Source organism: Podarcis muralis, chromosome 18 (assembly GCF_964188315.1).
Source record: "Podarcis muralis chromosome 18, rPodMur119.hap1.1, whole genome shotgun sequence".
NCBI classification, from domain to species: domain Eukaryota; kingdom Metazoa; phylum Chordata; class Lepidosauria; order Squamata; family Lacertidae; genus Podarcis; species Podarcis muralis.
The window spans coordinates 2,392,496-2,406,990 of record NC_135672.1 but is presented as its reverse complement, the minus strand read 5'-3'; the positions used below and the strand labels follow the sequence as shown (position 1 = coordinate 2,406,990).

At 44.6% G+C, this 14,495-nt stretch overlaps 1 long non-coding RNA gene across 1 annotated transcript; it reads left to right on the top strand.

Moving 5' to 3' along the window:
* Positions 1-12,459: 12,459 nt before the first annotated feature.
* Positions 12,460-14,138, top strand: LOC144326072 (uncharacterized). The gene is made up of 2 exons (XR_013391220.1): positions 12,460-12,604; positions 14,023-14,138. It is a non-coding gene; the product is annotated as an uncharacterized LOC144326072 (long non-coding RNA).
* Positions 14,139-14,495: the final 357 nt, after the last annotated feature.

Genomic DNA, 14,495 nt, shown 5'->3' with positions numbered 1-14,495 from the left:
GCCCTCAGAGGCCGGAGAGGCTGGCAGGGGCCGGGCCCCCAGGTGAGCCCGGGAGAGAGAGGGGCCCCTGGGGGGATTTGCACTCTGCACGCCCTCAGAGGCCAGAGAGGCTGGCAGGGGCAGGGCCCCCAGGTGAGCCTGGGAGAGAGAGGGGCCCCTGGGGGATTTGCACTCTGCACGCCCTCAGAGGCTTCGTTGTCTAAGCTCAGGGGGCTGCCTGAACCAGCATCTCTCTGGAGGGGTTTCTTCCCATTGGTCAACATCCTTCTTAAATTGTGGTGCCCAGAACTGGACACAGTATTCCAGGTGGCGTCTGACCAAGGCAGAATGGAGCTCAGTCTTGTAAGCCACTGGGATTAGTAGCAATAAAAGTAACAATAATCACAACAAGATAGTAATATTAGACTTGGTTAACAAATGTTTTTAAGAACATTGTTCACACATATTTATACTGATTAGCTCTGTGTGCATTTCAATCACTTATTCATTGTTGTGCGTAGTAATTTTAAGTGCATTCTTAATATTACAATCAAGGTGCGATACTTTTAAAATGCACGTTTTCTTTAATTATGAACACAGAAATAAATGACGCTCCCAATTCATCGGATGATGACCTGTGCCACAAAGAGGGAACCAGGCAGAGGGCCTTTTCAGTGGTGGCGCCCGCCCTGTGCAACGCCCTCCCAGCCGATGTCAAGGAAAGAAACGACTACCTGACTTTTAGAAGACACCTGAAGGTAGCCCTGTTCAGGGAAGTTTGCAATGTTGGATGTATTTATCGTGTTTTTCATATTCTATTGGGAGCCGCCCTGAGTGGCTGGGGAAACCAAGCCAGATGTCATGGAACTTTGGAGTGTCAGGCATAGCCCTACTGGCTTTAGCCCAAACGTAGCAGAGTTTTCCTGCACAACGAAGAAGCTAGTTGCGGCAGTAATGACAAGTCAGCTAGACTCAGAATAACTATTTACAGGATTTATTAAAAAAAGGAGAAAATAAAACCAGCAGAGTTTCTGCATACAAAGCAAAACAAAACCCTCTCTTTCTCTCTCTCAAAACCATACACAGCACTTCTACTCCTAACAACACCTCACCTCAAACTGAGCTAGCAATCCATTGATAACAGAGCAGAGTGCTGGTCGTTAACCAATCAGAGTAGTTTCTAGGTCAGGCAGACCTGGGCTTTCTGCCAAGAGTAAATTGACACCAGCTTGAGTTAATTGTGCGAAGCTAGAATCTGCAAGTTTCCCACGAGAACCAATTAACAGAAACTGAAACAGAAACTGAACACCCCCTCACAGATTCTGCTGAACAATTAACACCAAATACACCTATGTAGGAGATCATTTTTCCAGCAAACCTAAACCCTTGCACATTCGCTTGTTCTTTATCTTTGCCAGTGGTTTAGTTAACACATCTGCTACATTTTCTTCACTTGATACATAAGTACAGGTGATTACATTGTCTTGTACACAGCAACGTACATTTTGGTATTTTACAGAGATATGTTTGGAACGCGATTTGAAACCCTCTGTTTTACTTAATGTTATACAAGCTTGATTATCAATGTAAACTTGTACTGGTTCTCCACAATTTACATTTAAATCTGCTAACAAATGCTTGAAATAAATCACCTCGTTGCACAATTCACTCAATGCGGCGTACTCTGATTCCGTTGATGACACACTTACAACGTCTTGCTTGCGTGACCGCCAGCTGATTAAAGCTCCACCGACCATTATGACTAGTCCTGTGACAGATTTTCTATCCGGCAAATTTCCCCAGTCACTATCACAGTAGCAACTCAACATTTCATCCTCTGAAGAATTTAATTGTAACATATAGCCAATTGTCTGTTTGAGATACCTCAGAACTTGTTTTACCCCTTTCCAGGCATTTAGTGTGGGTTTTGAGACCAATCTACTTAATATGCCTACTGCATAGCTAATATCAGGTCTGGACCACTGTGCTAGATACAATAAACTTCCAATTACAGAGTGATATACATCAGGATGTTCAAATTCAGGACTCTCATCTACATGAAGTGTTTTTATGAAACCTGGATCCATAGGCACCACTGCCCCTTTGCAATCCTGCATCCTGTATGTAGTCAGTAGTTGTTTAACTTTGTTCTGCTGACTAATTAGGCAGCTGCCATCTTGGGCCCAGCACACTTCCAACCCTAGATATGTCCTAACCGGGCCTAAGTCTTTCACTTTGAACTTACTGGACAATTGTTTGGCAAACCTTTTAGTTTGTTTACCCACCTGCAGCCTACAATCTTTGCCCCCTCAGGCGCTGCTACTGGTGTAAAGACCTTGTGCTCATTCAGAGAGGACATCTCTTCCTCCATTGCCTGTTTCCAGAGCTCTGCCTCCTCTTTTGGTAACTTTAACACCTCCTGAAAACTCTTGGGTTCTGCAATCACACTAAACACATTTGCAGTATCAGGAGAAAAACGCACTGGAGGCACTCCTTTGTTTTGTCTTTTAGATCTTCTGGGAGAAAATTTTTCTTCTGACCCACTTTCCTCTTCAGAACTGCAACCTCTCTTTTGTTGCTTAGCCACTGGTCTCTGGCTAACTCCACTTTCTTGAGAGCTCTTATCTGAACTTTCCTCCCCCTCAGACTCTGACTCCCTGTGTCTACCTTCAGAGTCATGAAGCTCCTGGGAAGGTTCAAACCAAACCTCAGTATTGGCATGTAGTCTCTCCCAGCCACTATGTTCACAAAAACTGGCATTCCTGGAGATCACAATGCCATTTGTCCCTTCAGCAAAACGGAAACCTTTTCCCAGCTCCTGGTAACCCACAAACACTAACTGTTTGGTCTTAGGATCTCCCTTCTTCCTCATTTGTTTTGGAATTAATACCCAGGCTTTTGATCCAAACACATGCAAATGGTCAATTTTGGGTTTTTTCTGAAACAATTTAAAGTACGGGGTTGTACCTATTGTTTGATGAAAGAGCCTGTTTTGGAGATAACACGCGGTGAGCATGCTCTCCCCCCAATAAGACATGGGCAAATCAGCATCGTCAAGCATGGCAAACATCATATCTTGTAAAGATCTGTTTTTCCGCTCTGCAACGCCATTCTCCTCTGGGGAAAAAACGTTCGTTTTTCTATGCCCAATGCCACGCTTTTGTAACCAATCTTTAAAGGCATTTGACATAAATTCGCCACCTCTGTCCGTCTGAATCCTTTTGAGTTTAATGGACAGAAATCTTTCCACAGATGCCACCCAGCCTTTAAACTTAGTGAACACGTCACCCTTATTTTTCATGGGAAAAACCCAGGAGTAACGCGTGGCGTCATCCACAATTGTTAGTGAAAAGCGCGATCCACCCCTACTTACAGCAAATGGACCAATTACGTCCATGTGAACCAGCTGTAGTGGTGACTCACTAACTCTGTCACTTCTGGGGTAAGAGACTCTGTGGGTTTTAACCTTTTTACAAACATTACAATCAAGGTACTTGTTACAACTCTTTAAATTACCCCCATCAGCCAATTCAGACATTTTTAGTACACTTTTCCAGCAAGCATGCCCCATTTTCCTATGCAATAAGTGCACACAGTTGTCATGTATAGCTTTGTTATTCACTGCAGGCTGAGATTTACTGACTACTGCTGCAACTTGAGATCCTGCTTTAAGCCAAAACAAGCCTCCCTCTGACTTAGCAGTGCCTAAAATCTCACCAGCCTTCTTAATAATACAACTGTCTCCTTCAAAATACACTTTAAACCCAGCTTTTAGCAAACAATCTACAGACATCAGATTGCTCCTTAATGACGGCACACAAAGTACATTTTTCAGGCATTCACGAAGACAAGGAACAAAAACTGCACCCCCCGAAATCACTTCGGAAGTACTTCCGTCTGCTAGAGCCACCTGGCTGCGCTGTGCTGAGTTCTTGGAAACAAACAATTCATCTGAATTTACGATGTGGCGAGATGCTCCTGAATCGACCACCCAGACCGCTTGTTTCTCATCAGCAATCTTGACCTCGCCGGTCACCAGCTGAGCCGACTGTTTTCGTTTGAAGAATTTCCTTTTACGCTGCTGCTGCTGCTGATCTCGTCTCTGCTCCTGCACCGGCAACTGAGACTTGACCAACTCCGGACATTGTCGTTTTAGATGCGCTGAGGACCCACATCGGAAACAACGCCTAACAGCAAACGCTGACTCCTCACCGGCACGCTGCTCTTGCTTCACCTCTGGCACGGCATGAGAACTCCTTCCAAACCGCCCACCTGTAGAAGCCTCTGCAGCCAATGACCTTTCTTGCCTCTTCTGCCATTCTTCAATCAAACGCCCAGTAACGTAACTGACGGATAAATCACGCTCCTGCATGCCTTCTAGAGACAAAACTAAATTATCCCAGCTTTCCGGGAGAGAACTCAAAATAATAGCCACCTTCTCCTGCTGGTCTAATGCACAGTCTCTTTCCTGTAGCGCAGCAAACTTTAACTGTAAACTGTGTAGGTGTTCCTGCATTGTAACCCCAGGCTGTAACATTGCCTTGTACAATGCCTTGCGAATGAACAGCTTGGAAACCGCTGTCTCACGCACATGGAGTTCTTTAAGTGCTTGCCACACACCTCTAGCTGTCTTGATTCCCCTCACATACGGCAACTGGGAATCTTCCAGCCCCAAGACAATTGTGGCCCTTGCTCTTTGGTCTTTATCGAGGTCTTCATCATCAGGCTTCGCAGGAAACTTACTCACCACTTGCCAGAGACGATCCCTCTGCAGCACTGCCTGCATGCGTTCCGACCACAGCAAGTAATTGGAGTCATTCAGACGCTCAAAAGCCATCTGAACTGGTTGTGAGGCCATCTTGAGAGCGATGTCCCTGGAACCCGGAACCAGCTACTCACGACCACCGAGAGAGAAAACAGGAACCACAGCACCCAGCACTCACACGCTGCAGCTGTTGTCCTTGTGTCCACTGCGTCACCAGCTCACCACGGTCAGGAACCAGCCAGGAACAACAACCTCTGGAACTACTGGAACCAACGCCGTTGATGCTGACACCACCGCAACTCAGGCTGGCAGCACAATGCCCATAACCTCATGGAACTTTGGAGTGTCAGGCATAGCCCTACTGGCTTTAGCCCAAACGTAGCAGAGTTTTCCTGCACAACGAAGAAGCTAGTTGCGGCAGTAATGACAAGTCAGCTAGACTCAGAATAACTATTTACAGGATTTATTAAAAAAAGGAGAAAATAAAACCAGCAGAGTTTCTGCATACAAAGCAAAACAAAACCCTCTCTTTCTCTCTCTCAAAACCATACACAGCACTTCTACTCCTAACAACACCTCACCTCAAACTGAGCTAGCAATCCATTGATAACAGAGCAGAGTGCTGGTCGTTAACCAATCAGAGTAGTTTCTAGGTCAGGCAGACCTGGGCTTTCTGCCAAGAGTAAATTGACACCAGCTTGAGTTAATTGTGCGAAGCTAGAATCTGCAAGTTTCCCACGAGAACCAATTAACAGAAACTGAAACAGAAACTGAACAAGATGGTGGGGTAGAAAGAAATGGTGGTTGTTGTGACACTAGATTTCATGAACACTCATCTCAGAGTGCCCTGGAAATGGAGGGCCAGAGTCTTTTATATACTAACCTTTTATGCTCTTCCACATCCGTCTAATGCTCCGAAACCCGTCTTTTCGCTTCTTTTAGACTTTTATGTATACTTTGTGTTTTAATACTTTTTAGCTTTACGTTTTACAGTTTGGAAATGACTGTACCCCACCCTACTGATGCTGGTCTACTACCGTAATAAAGATTTGATTGATTGAAATGAAAAATCCTATAGTAATGCAGTGATTGGACACCGAAATAATATAATACAGGGTGATTCATAATGAAATATACATTTTCCAGATCCTGTAAGACAGGCGCCGACACGGAAAACAGCTGCGAACCGTGAGGCAGATGTACTGATACAGTTTGTCTTCCGCGACTGAGGGAAGTGATGGAGGTGATGGTGCGCGTGTCACGTGACTAGTCAGGCGAAATGGCGGCGTCTGGAGTGGAGAAGGCGTTTTGTGTTCTTGAATTCAGCAAAATGGAGTTTGTTGTGCAACGGCATTTTTGATTGTGATGTGTGTCGTGTGACAAAGGGTGCACACATAGAACATCTCTGACTGTTTCTAAAATACTTTAAACATTCCCCTACAATTCTGTCACAGGTAACATGAGATATATTATATTCTCTTTTATATTGTGTTGGAACTGTATACTGCATTATGAATCACTCTGCATAATAACATAAAACATACCATAACATAACATAACACAACATAACATAACATAATATAATATATCGTACTTTTCCGTGTATGAGACGAGTAAAATGGGACCCTCCCCTTTTTCTTAATTTTCAGTTCCCAAAAATAGGGGTTGTCTTATACACAGGGGCATGTTCTACATGGTAAAATACAGTAATATGTAATATATAATATAATATAATATAATATAATATAATATAATATAATATAATATAATAATATAATAGGGACCCCTGACCCTTAGGTCCAGTCGTAGCCGACTCTGGGGTTGCGGCGCTCATCTTGCTTTACTGGCCGAGGGAGCCGGCGTACAGCTTCTGGGTCATGTGGCCAGCATGCTCATTCTGGCAAACCAGAGCAGTACACGGAAATGCCGTTTACCTTCCCGCCGGAGTGGTACCTATTTATCTACTTGCACTCTGACTTGCTTTCGAACTGCTAGGTTGGTAGGAGCTGGGACCAAACAACAGGAGCTCACCCCGTCGCGGGGATTCCAACTGCCGACCTTCTGATCGGCAAGCCCTAGGCTCTGTGGTTTGACCCACAGCACCACCCGTGTCCCAATGTAATAATTATAATATAATATAATATAATATAATAATATAATAATATAATATAATATAATATAATATAATATAATATAATATAATATAATATAATAATATAATATAATATAATATAATATAATAATAATATACCTCGCCCCAGCTCTCCCCGCTTTCCACTGCTGCCTTTCGTGACCCATTGCCTTCCCCAGCTCTACTCTCCCCACCTCCTTTCACAATGACTCGTCCAGATTGGCGTAGGCGGCCTGCCACTCCCGTGAGCGCCGGAGTTCCCTCTCCACTCTCTTCCCTCTTGCCCGCCCCTAACCCTGGCCAGTGCAATAAAATTCATTGGACCGCAGTCAAGGCTTGGCTAAGGTCAGTTGCTACTCTTTGGAACAGGGAGCAGAGCTTACACAATACAGAAATTAAACCAACAGACTACGGAAGATGTCTTAAATGAATTTCTCAGTTTATTATACATAGCTTAGGAGAACGAAATGATGTAAAGTGAGCTTATGAATGATAGCGCATAAATGTGGGAAATGGAGCATAGAAAATGGAATACATAGAACTGGCATAACCAAATGGTATTGTTGAATATAAGAATTTATATGGTTAATAGGCAGTCATGACAAAGCAAACAGACTCAGAAACCTAACTCCTCTCTCCCTCCAGCCTATCTTGTTGTGAGATAAATATAACTTCTCAAAGCAAAAAATGATTAAATGATAAAACTTTACAAACTAAGGGCAGTAGACCAGGACTCATTGTAGTCCTTGGACAACCAAGGTAGCAAAACATTTCCTCCCATCTTACGGTTCATGTCAACAGGACTTCCTAAAACCTGGGCTAAGAATGAACACAATGTCTGTCAGAGGTGGAGAATAAGCAACATAGATGAGTAGCTGTGTTTCCTTTATGCACTTCTGGGCATCGGGAACATGGAATATTTTAAGAATCAGGTGTTCCCTTAATTTCTGGTTGTCAGGTGCTCCTTGGTGTTCAGATCAGGCCTCAGCACAATCATGTAGCACTTGGGAAGGAAGATGCAGCCCAGAAGCCCAGCACTGGAGGCCAACATAGAGAAGATCTGCACGGCCACCATGTACTTGCCCTTGGTGCTCAGGTAGGTGGGCACAAAAGAGACCCAAACGCTGCAGAAGACCAGCATGCTGAAGGTGATCAGCTTGGCTTCGTTGAAGGAGCCAGGCAGCTTCCTGGCTAGGAAAGCCACCGTGAAGCAGGTGGCAGCCAAGAAGCCCAGGGAGCCGAGGGCAACGTAAAACATGGCCACAGACCCTTCGTTGCATTGCAGGATGATCTCTTCCAGCTCGGAGAGCATGTCGGGCTCTGGGAATGGGGGAGAAGAGCCCAGCCAGATGGTGCAGATGAGAACTTGCCCCCCAGAACAGGAGATGACAATGGAGTTGGCCAGACTCTTGCCCAGCCATCTCCTCACCACCGTGATGGTCTTTGCCAAGACAGAAGAAACAGCAGCTGAGAAGATGATGCTGAAGGCCGTTTGTCGGAGAAGGCAGGTCTCTTTCCTTGGGCGCCCGATGAAGAGGAAGGAGGACAAAAAGGAAAGCAGGAGGGAGACGAGGAGGATGTAGGAGAGGTCCCGGTTGTTGGCTTTGACTATGGGAGTGTCCTTGTATTTAATGAAGATTCCCAACACAATGCCTGCAGTTATAGATAAGAAGAGGGTAACGGAAGCTAACACCATTCCCAAATATTCTTCATAAGCCAGGAAGATGATAATCTTGGGGACACATTGATCTCTGTCCTTGTTTGGATACTGATCTTCTGAGCATTTGGTGCAATGTTCTGCATCTGAGGAAGTGGAAAAAGAGTGGCTGCAGCATCAGTTACATCCCTAATGATCTGTGCTCTTTTACATTTTGAAAAACTCTGTGGTGGACTTCAGTAAATAAGAATGTTAAAATAGGTAAAGCAAAATTGTGATGTAGGATAAACTGAGTAGCAATGAGCACTCCACTTCTGCTAACTGCATTGTTTGGTCCTGTATAATCCTGAAGAAACAGCTCTTTAACTTGACATTTGAAATGCAGTTTTCTGTTGCTTCCATGCAATGTTCATAGTAGTGAGATCAAAACAGTCCATTGATTATATTGTAATAATTTTCATATGAAGTATTGTTCATTTTTTATTGTGCTTTTGCTATTAAAAATTTGCTGGTTTGCATCACCTGTCCATTACTCTTTATAAATGTCAACATGATTTCCTTTTTGGTGTGACTTGGTATAAAAAATAAAGAAAGAATGCTTTATGGGCATTCCTCTCACAGCTGCCCACTTTCAACCCCAGAGATTTCTTCCTTATGACTACTCCTTTCAACTCCCTTCCTGGATGTAATAAAGTTGATTAATCCTATGGATGTCGAGGAAGAATCCACATTCCCCAATGTCTGCAGAAATCTCACAAAAAGTGGGTGAGACTGGATTACTGCCCTGTGTTTACTCTCTCCAGAAATACCTTCCCCCTTGGAGTCACCCACCTTCCTGGGCGGAGAAGGTCCCTTCCGCACACCGAGCACAAGCATAGCAGCAAACGGGCTTTTCTTCTAGAACCACCTTGGCATATCCAGGTCGACATCTCTCTGTACACCTGGAACGCGGTACGGCCTAACCCAGGGGTCGGCAACCTGCGGCTCCGGAGCCGCATGCGGCTCTTTAACGCCTTTGCCGCGGCTCCGGGGCGGAGGCGAGGGGAGGAGGCGCATGTTCCGCAAAGCCATTTCCGAGCTAGAGAGGAGAGGGGGTTGCGAGCTAACCCCTCCCACACTCCATTCGCGGGGGCTGGCCTTTTGCCCCCGCGAGAACAGGGGAATCCCCGGGCGTGCCTGCAACCCTGCCCGCCAATCGGACCGCCCTCTTTGCCCCGTTCCAGCTCGCACCCTCTCCCTTCCTTCCCCTCGCGGTGTGTGGGATTCCACTCCCGGCAGTCCTTCTCCGCCGTCCTCGCTGCTTTCCTCCCCCCCGCCCCCCGCTTTCCTCCCTCTCTAGCCTCCTCTAGGCGTGGGTTGAAGCTGCGGCGGCCATTTCTTTAAAGGGCACCGATAAGGGGAAACCGTCGGCGCCATCTTTGTGGGCGCACGTGGGAGTCGCGGGAGCGGCCATTTTGGTTGAGGGCTGTAAGCAGGCTGCATTGAAAGGGGGCATGTAAGCTGGTCACTGTTTTGAAGGGGAGTGAAGAACACACACTCAAAAAAAGGTAACTTGTTAATTTAACCTTTATTTCTATGAGGAGGAGTAATTCTGAGGGGTCAAACAAAAAAATAATAAAAAAGTGTCAAAAAAGTTATTTTAAAATGAGGAGGATGACATTGGGCCCTCATTATTAATTATTATTTACATCAGGCACTGATTAGGATTTATGGTACACTGGGGCCCTGATTAATTTTCTATGGCATTTTGGGGCATTGATTATTGGGCATAGCAAATTTTGCTATGGGGCCCTCTGATTTCTAGTTGCGTCCCTCTTTTGGACCCCCGGTAGGCCAGCCATGGATAAAGGCAAGAAAAGAAAAAATTCTGAAGAAAACAGAATGTCTAATGATACATGGACAGAATCATTTGCCTTCTCTACTGGCAAGACTGGTTTACCAGTATGCTTAATATGTGGTGAGAAATTTGCAAACAACAAAAAGTCAAATATTGCAAGACATTTCCAGAATAAACACACAGCCTTTGCTGAAAAATATCCAGATGGAGATGAGAGACGAAAAGCCATTGCAGAACTTATGAGGAAGGTTGATAGGAGCAAAAATAATTTCAAGAATTGGGTGAAGTCTGCAAATTCCACAACATATGCTAGTTTTGTAGCCGCTCAGGAAATAGTCAAGCACGGTAAGCCGTTCACAGTGTTATATTTGTTTTAAATGTCGCAATGGTTTTGCGGCTCCCAGTTGTTGTTTTTTCTTCGGAAACGGGTCCAAGTGGCTCTTTTTGTCTTAAAGGTTGCAGACCCCTGGCCTAACCAGAAAGACAAGAAGGTGCAACAAAGAGGAACAGTTAGGAGTATTTGTGGGTATGTAATTCACTCATAGGGTAAATTGAAACTGATCTCTGGACTGCAGCCTTTGACCCCCTCATCAGGGTCCTTTCAACCCCCCACTGACCATTGGGGTGACCAGAATATCTTGTTCTTCGTTCAGGACAACTGAGGTTTGCGCCACAGAACTCTGATTCCTCTTCTCCGTTTACCTGCTTCCCTGCTTAAAAAATCTTCAAAGAAGATAGCAATGGAGTCTGAAATGTGATTTCCCCAATTTTCAGGATTCTGATAATCTCTCAACCACTAATTTAGATAAATTTAAAATGACTTTTCCAAATATTGGTTTCCCTCACTCTGTTCTTGAGGGATGCAAGGTTTCCTCTTGTCGCTGATCTATTTCCCTAGTTATTTCTAGTTTACATGCCATTTCTTAACGTTAACCTTATATTACAATAGGGTTGTTGTTTTTTTAAATTATCATCTTTCACCAACAACTGTGAATGGTGTCTTCTCTGAGGACCTCTGGGCTCTATGCTTTCTGTGAGCATCCCAAATTTCCCACCTATCTCAGCTGCTGTGGAAAGAAGGAGTGGCCGTTGCAGCTGTTATTGGACGGTCAATACATCATTGGTCAACCTGATATAGTCATTTTGCAGCAGTTGTTCAAGGAAAAGCATATTCAGGATCTCCTAGCCTCCCCTCTCTGTGATTCCCCCTACCTTGTTGAATTTCTTGGGCCACTCAATGGCTTCTGGGTTAATGGTGAACTTTATGCTAGCAGACGTCTCTCTCCTTATATTCCCAATAACGACACAAGACTTATTGGGAGAGATCACCCAGTTCACAATATCAAAGTCTGCTGGCAGCTCCCAGTTCTCATCCAAGCACAGCCTGCCTCTGGAAGTATTCAAACACTGGATTTCTCTCAAGAAAGGGTGAAGCTGGAATGACAGGGGAAAGCACCAGCACTGAGAAACCTGGAAGCCAAGATGGATATCTCAGTCCTACTCACTTCAACCTCTTATGATTTGGGGCCTGGGTGTATCTCATGTAGACTGGAATACCTATTCAGCCATTTTTATTACTACAGACCCTGCAAGTGCCCCAATTTTCCAGGGATGTCCCTGGATTAGAGTCAGTTTTTCATTTGATCCCGGAATGTCCCACTTTTCCTTTTCTTCATTGGAGAAAAGTTGGCAGATGTGGAGTTATCCAACCCGCAAGCCGTCCAATCCTGTATCGGGAATTTTAATATGTTTTATATTTTAGTATGAATTTCTTTATTTTGGGAGCTGCCCAGAGTGCTGAGGCAAGCCAAAAAGATGTGTGGGGTATAAACAGTGATATATTTCTAGCAAAAAGGGTGCCGGAAATCACCATGAACACCTCCCTCTGAGAATGGCAATGGTACCCGCCTGAGAGGTGCCAGAACTGAGTTTGAGTGAGTCCCGACCCCCCAGTAAAAAAGCCCTAGGTATCAACAGTATCTGTATAGGGACAGATGGTATGTCCCTATTTTCATCAGAGAAATGTTGGGCGGTCTGCTACTATTACTAATACTAATAGTAATTATGATATGTTGCAGGTCTATCCCTAGTCAAGATCAGCATCTGTGTGGAGTGCAGTTTGCAAAAAGGGGAAGGAAATACCTGCCACGGCTGTAGCCTTTGGGGTCCCCATTGCTCTCCTTCCTCCACCATCAGCAAAGCATGCAAGGCCTGAGCCACAGCTTGAACATGGATGTAAGTGCCATAGATGTCTAGAGACAGGGCTCTCTCATGCACCCCTTGGGATAATGGCTCCAGTTTCTCCTCCTCTTTGCATCTTATCCTGCCTTTCACGGACAACAAATGCTTTGAATATGAACACTGAAATGCTTGATTGAAATAATCCCTAAGATTGAACTGCAATTTGTCACCTTTGCTGCTCCTTATTCCGGTCTGAATTGCAAAGGACAGAGAACCATGGAGGTGCTGGAATAAATTTGGAGGGATGTAAAAGCCATTTCTGATTTCTAGCAAAGATGTTGTGATCCAGACTTTTGCCCCTATTTCCTTCTCATATACCATGTTTATTGACAGGAGTATTATGATACCTAGTGCATTGGTTATATAGGAAACAAATACCCCAACTTGTCTCCGTAGGAAAAAAGGTTCCCCAGGCCTGATAAATTGACCTGGATCATTTTCTGGTACTCTTTTTGATAAAGCAATGCAGATCCCTTTGCTGAGCAGCAGAGGTTTCACAGCGCTCACAAATCTTTCTCCACTGTCATTGTCTGGAGTGAAGAGGCCAATCCACGTCCATCCAAAATGCAGGAGCAATTCAACAATCCCCGGGTACTGACTTTCCTCTTTGGGACTCATCCGGTAGACAAAAGGGAACAGGGTTTTACCTTCGAGAACCTGGGAAGTGAAGCCATAACTGATCTAGCAAGGAAAGCAAAAGATCAGCAATTTATTTTACTTTCAGCATAATGGGTATTTAATCATCTGAATTGCCTGATATCTAAATCTCTGCTGGCTGAGGCTGATGGGAGTTTTAGTCGGAAACATCTGGAGGTGCCAAGTTGGTAAAGGCTCAGTTTTGAAAAAGGGATGTTGAATCCATAGCTCAGGATTTTCCCATTTTGAAAAATATCCTCACTTGACCCCTCCCAAGAGAAAATAGAATTTTACACAGTTGGAATTCTCTGTGCTTCCATGCTCTCCCACTACTTACCTGTGGGATTTTGTAGATGCCTGACAAGGCTGAAATCACTCTTGAGATGAAAGTGTTGCTTCTTTCAAGAACAGCCAGCAGCTGATTCTGTTCTCCACAGTGATAATTGGGAATATTGCATCCACTGCCTGCAAGCAGCTCTAGCATGGCGTCCGAAGTCATCCTTGCATCAAAATAGTTCTCATAGATGTTGTAGCCCAGGGTGATGTTGGGTAAGAGCCTGAGATCCTGGTTGATCTCTTGGATGGTGAACAGGAAAGACAACATGTGCCAGTAGAACCTAGGTGCCTCCCTGCAATAAATGAACCCTTTAAACAGAGTGCAACTGGCATTCGTATGAATGGGGGTGGGGACATTATATGATCCACAAAGATTAATATTTGTTTGTTTCTTTGTTTTTCCATCCTTCTGCATTGACATCAAATCTTTTCCTGTCTAGCATAGAGGAAGAATTTGGAAATCTCTGCTCCATTACAGCACCTTTGAAGCACACAGAGCTGTTCAACAGTGGAACGGACTCCCTCCGAAGGTGACCATGTGTCATGGATGCTTCAGGTGAGATTCCTCTGGGTCCCTTCCATCTCTACCACTCTATGATTCTATTCTACTGTGGTTTTATGAGTAAGAAATGAAGGGGGCCCTCAAAAATTGTGATATACTGGGAAGTTGCTGCAAAGGCTGCTTTTCTTGCAGTGGTCTTTGGCTTCTTCCAAGGGGCTAGACTATAGGTAGGTAAGAGACCATTTTATTGACAGAAGAGAAGCACCAAATACCTCAGTCCCCTTTTACTTACATATGGGGCCTGGTGGCTTGCAGGTTTGACTGTGTGGTAAAATTATAATTTTGTCCATATTCTGGATCAGAAACTACACGAATGAGCACACCTCCCTTTACTAGAATCTTTTACTAGAC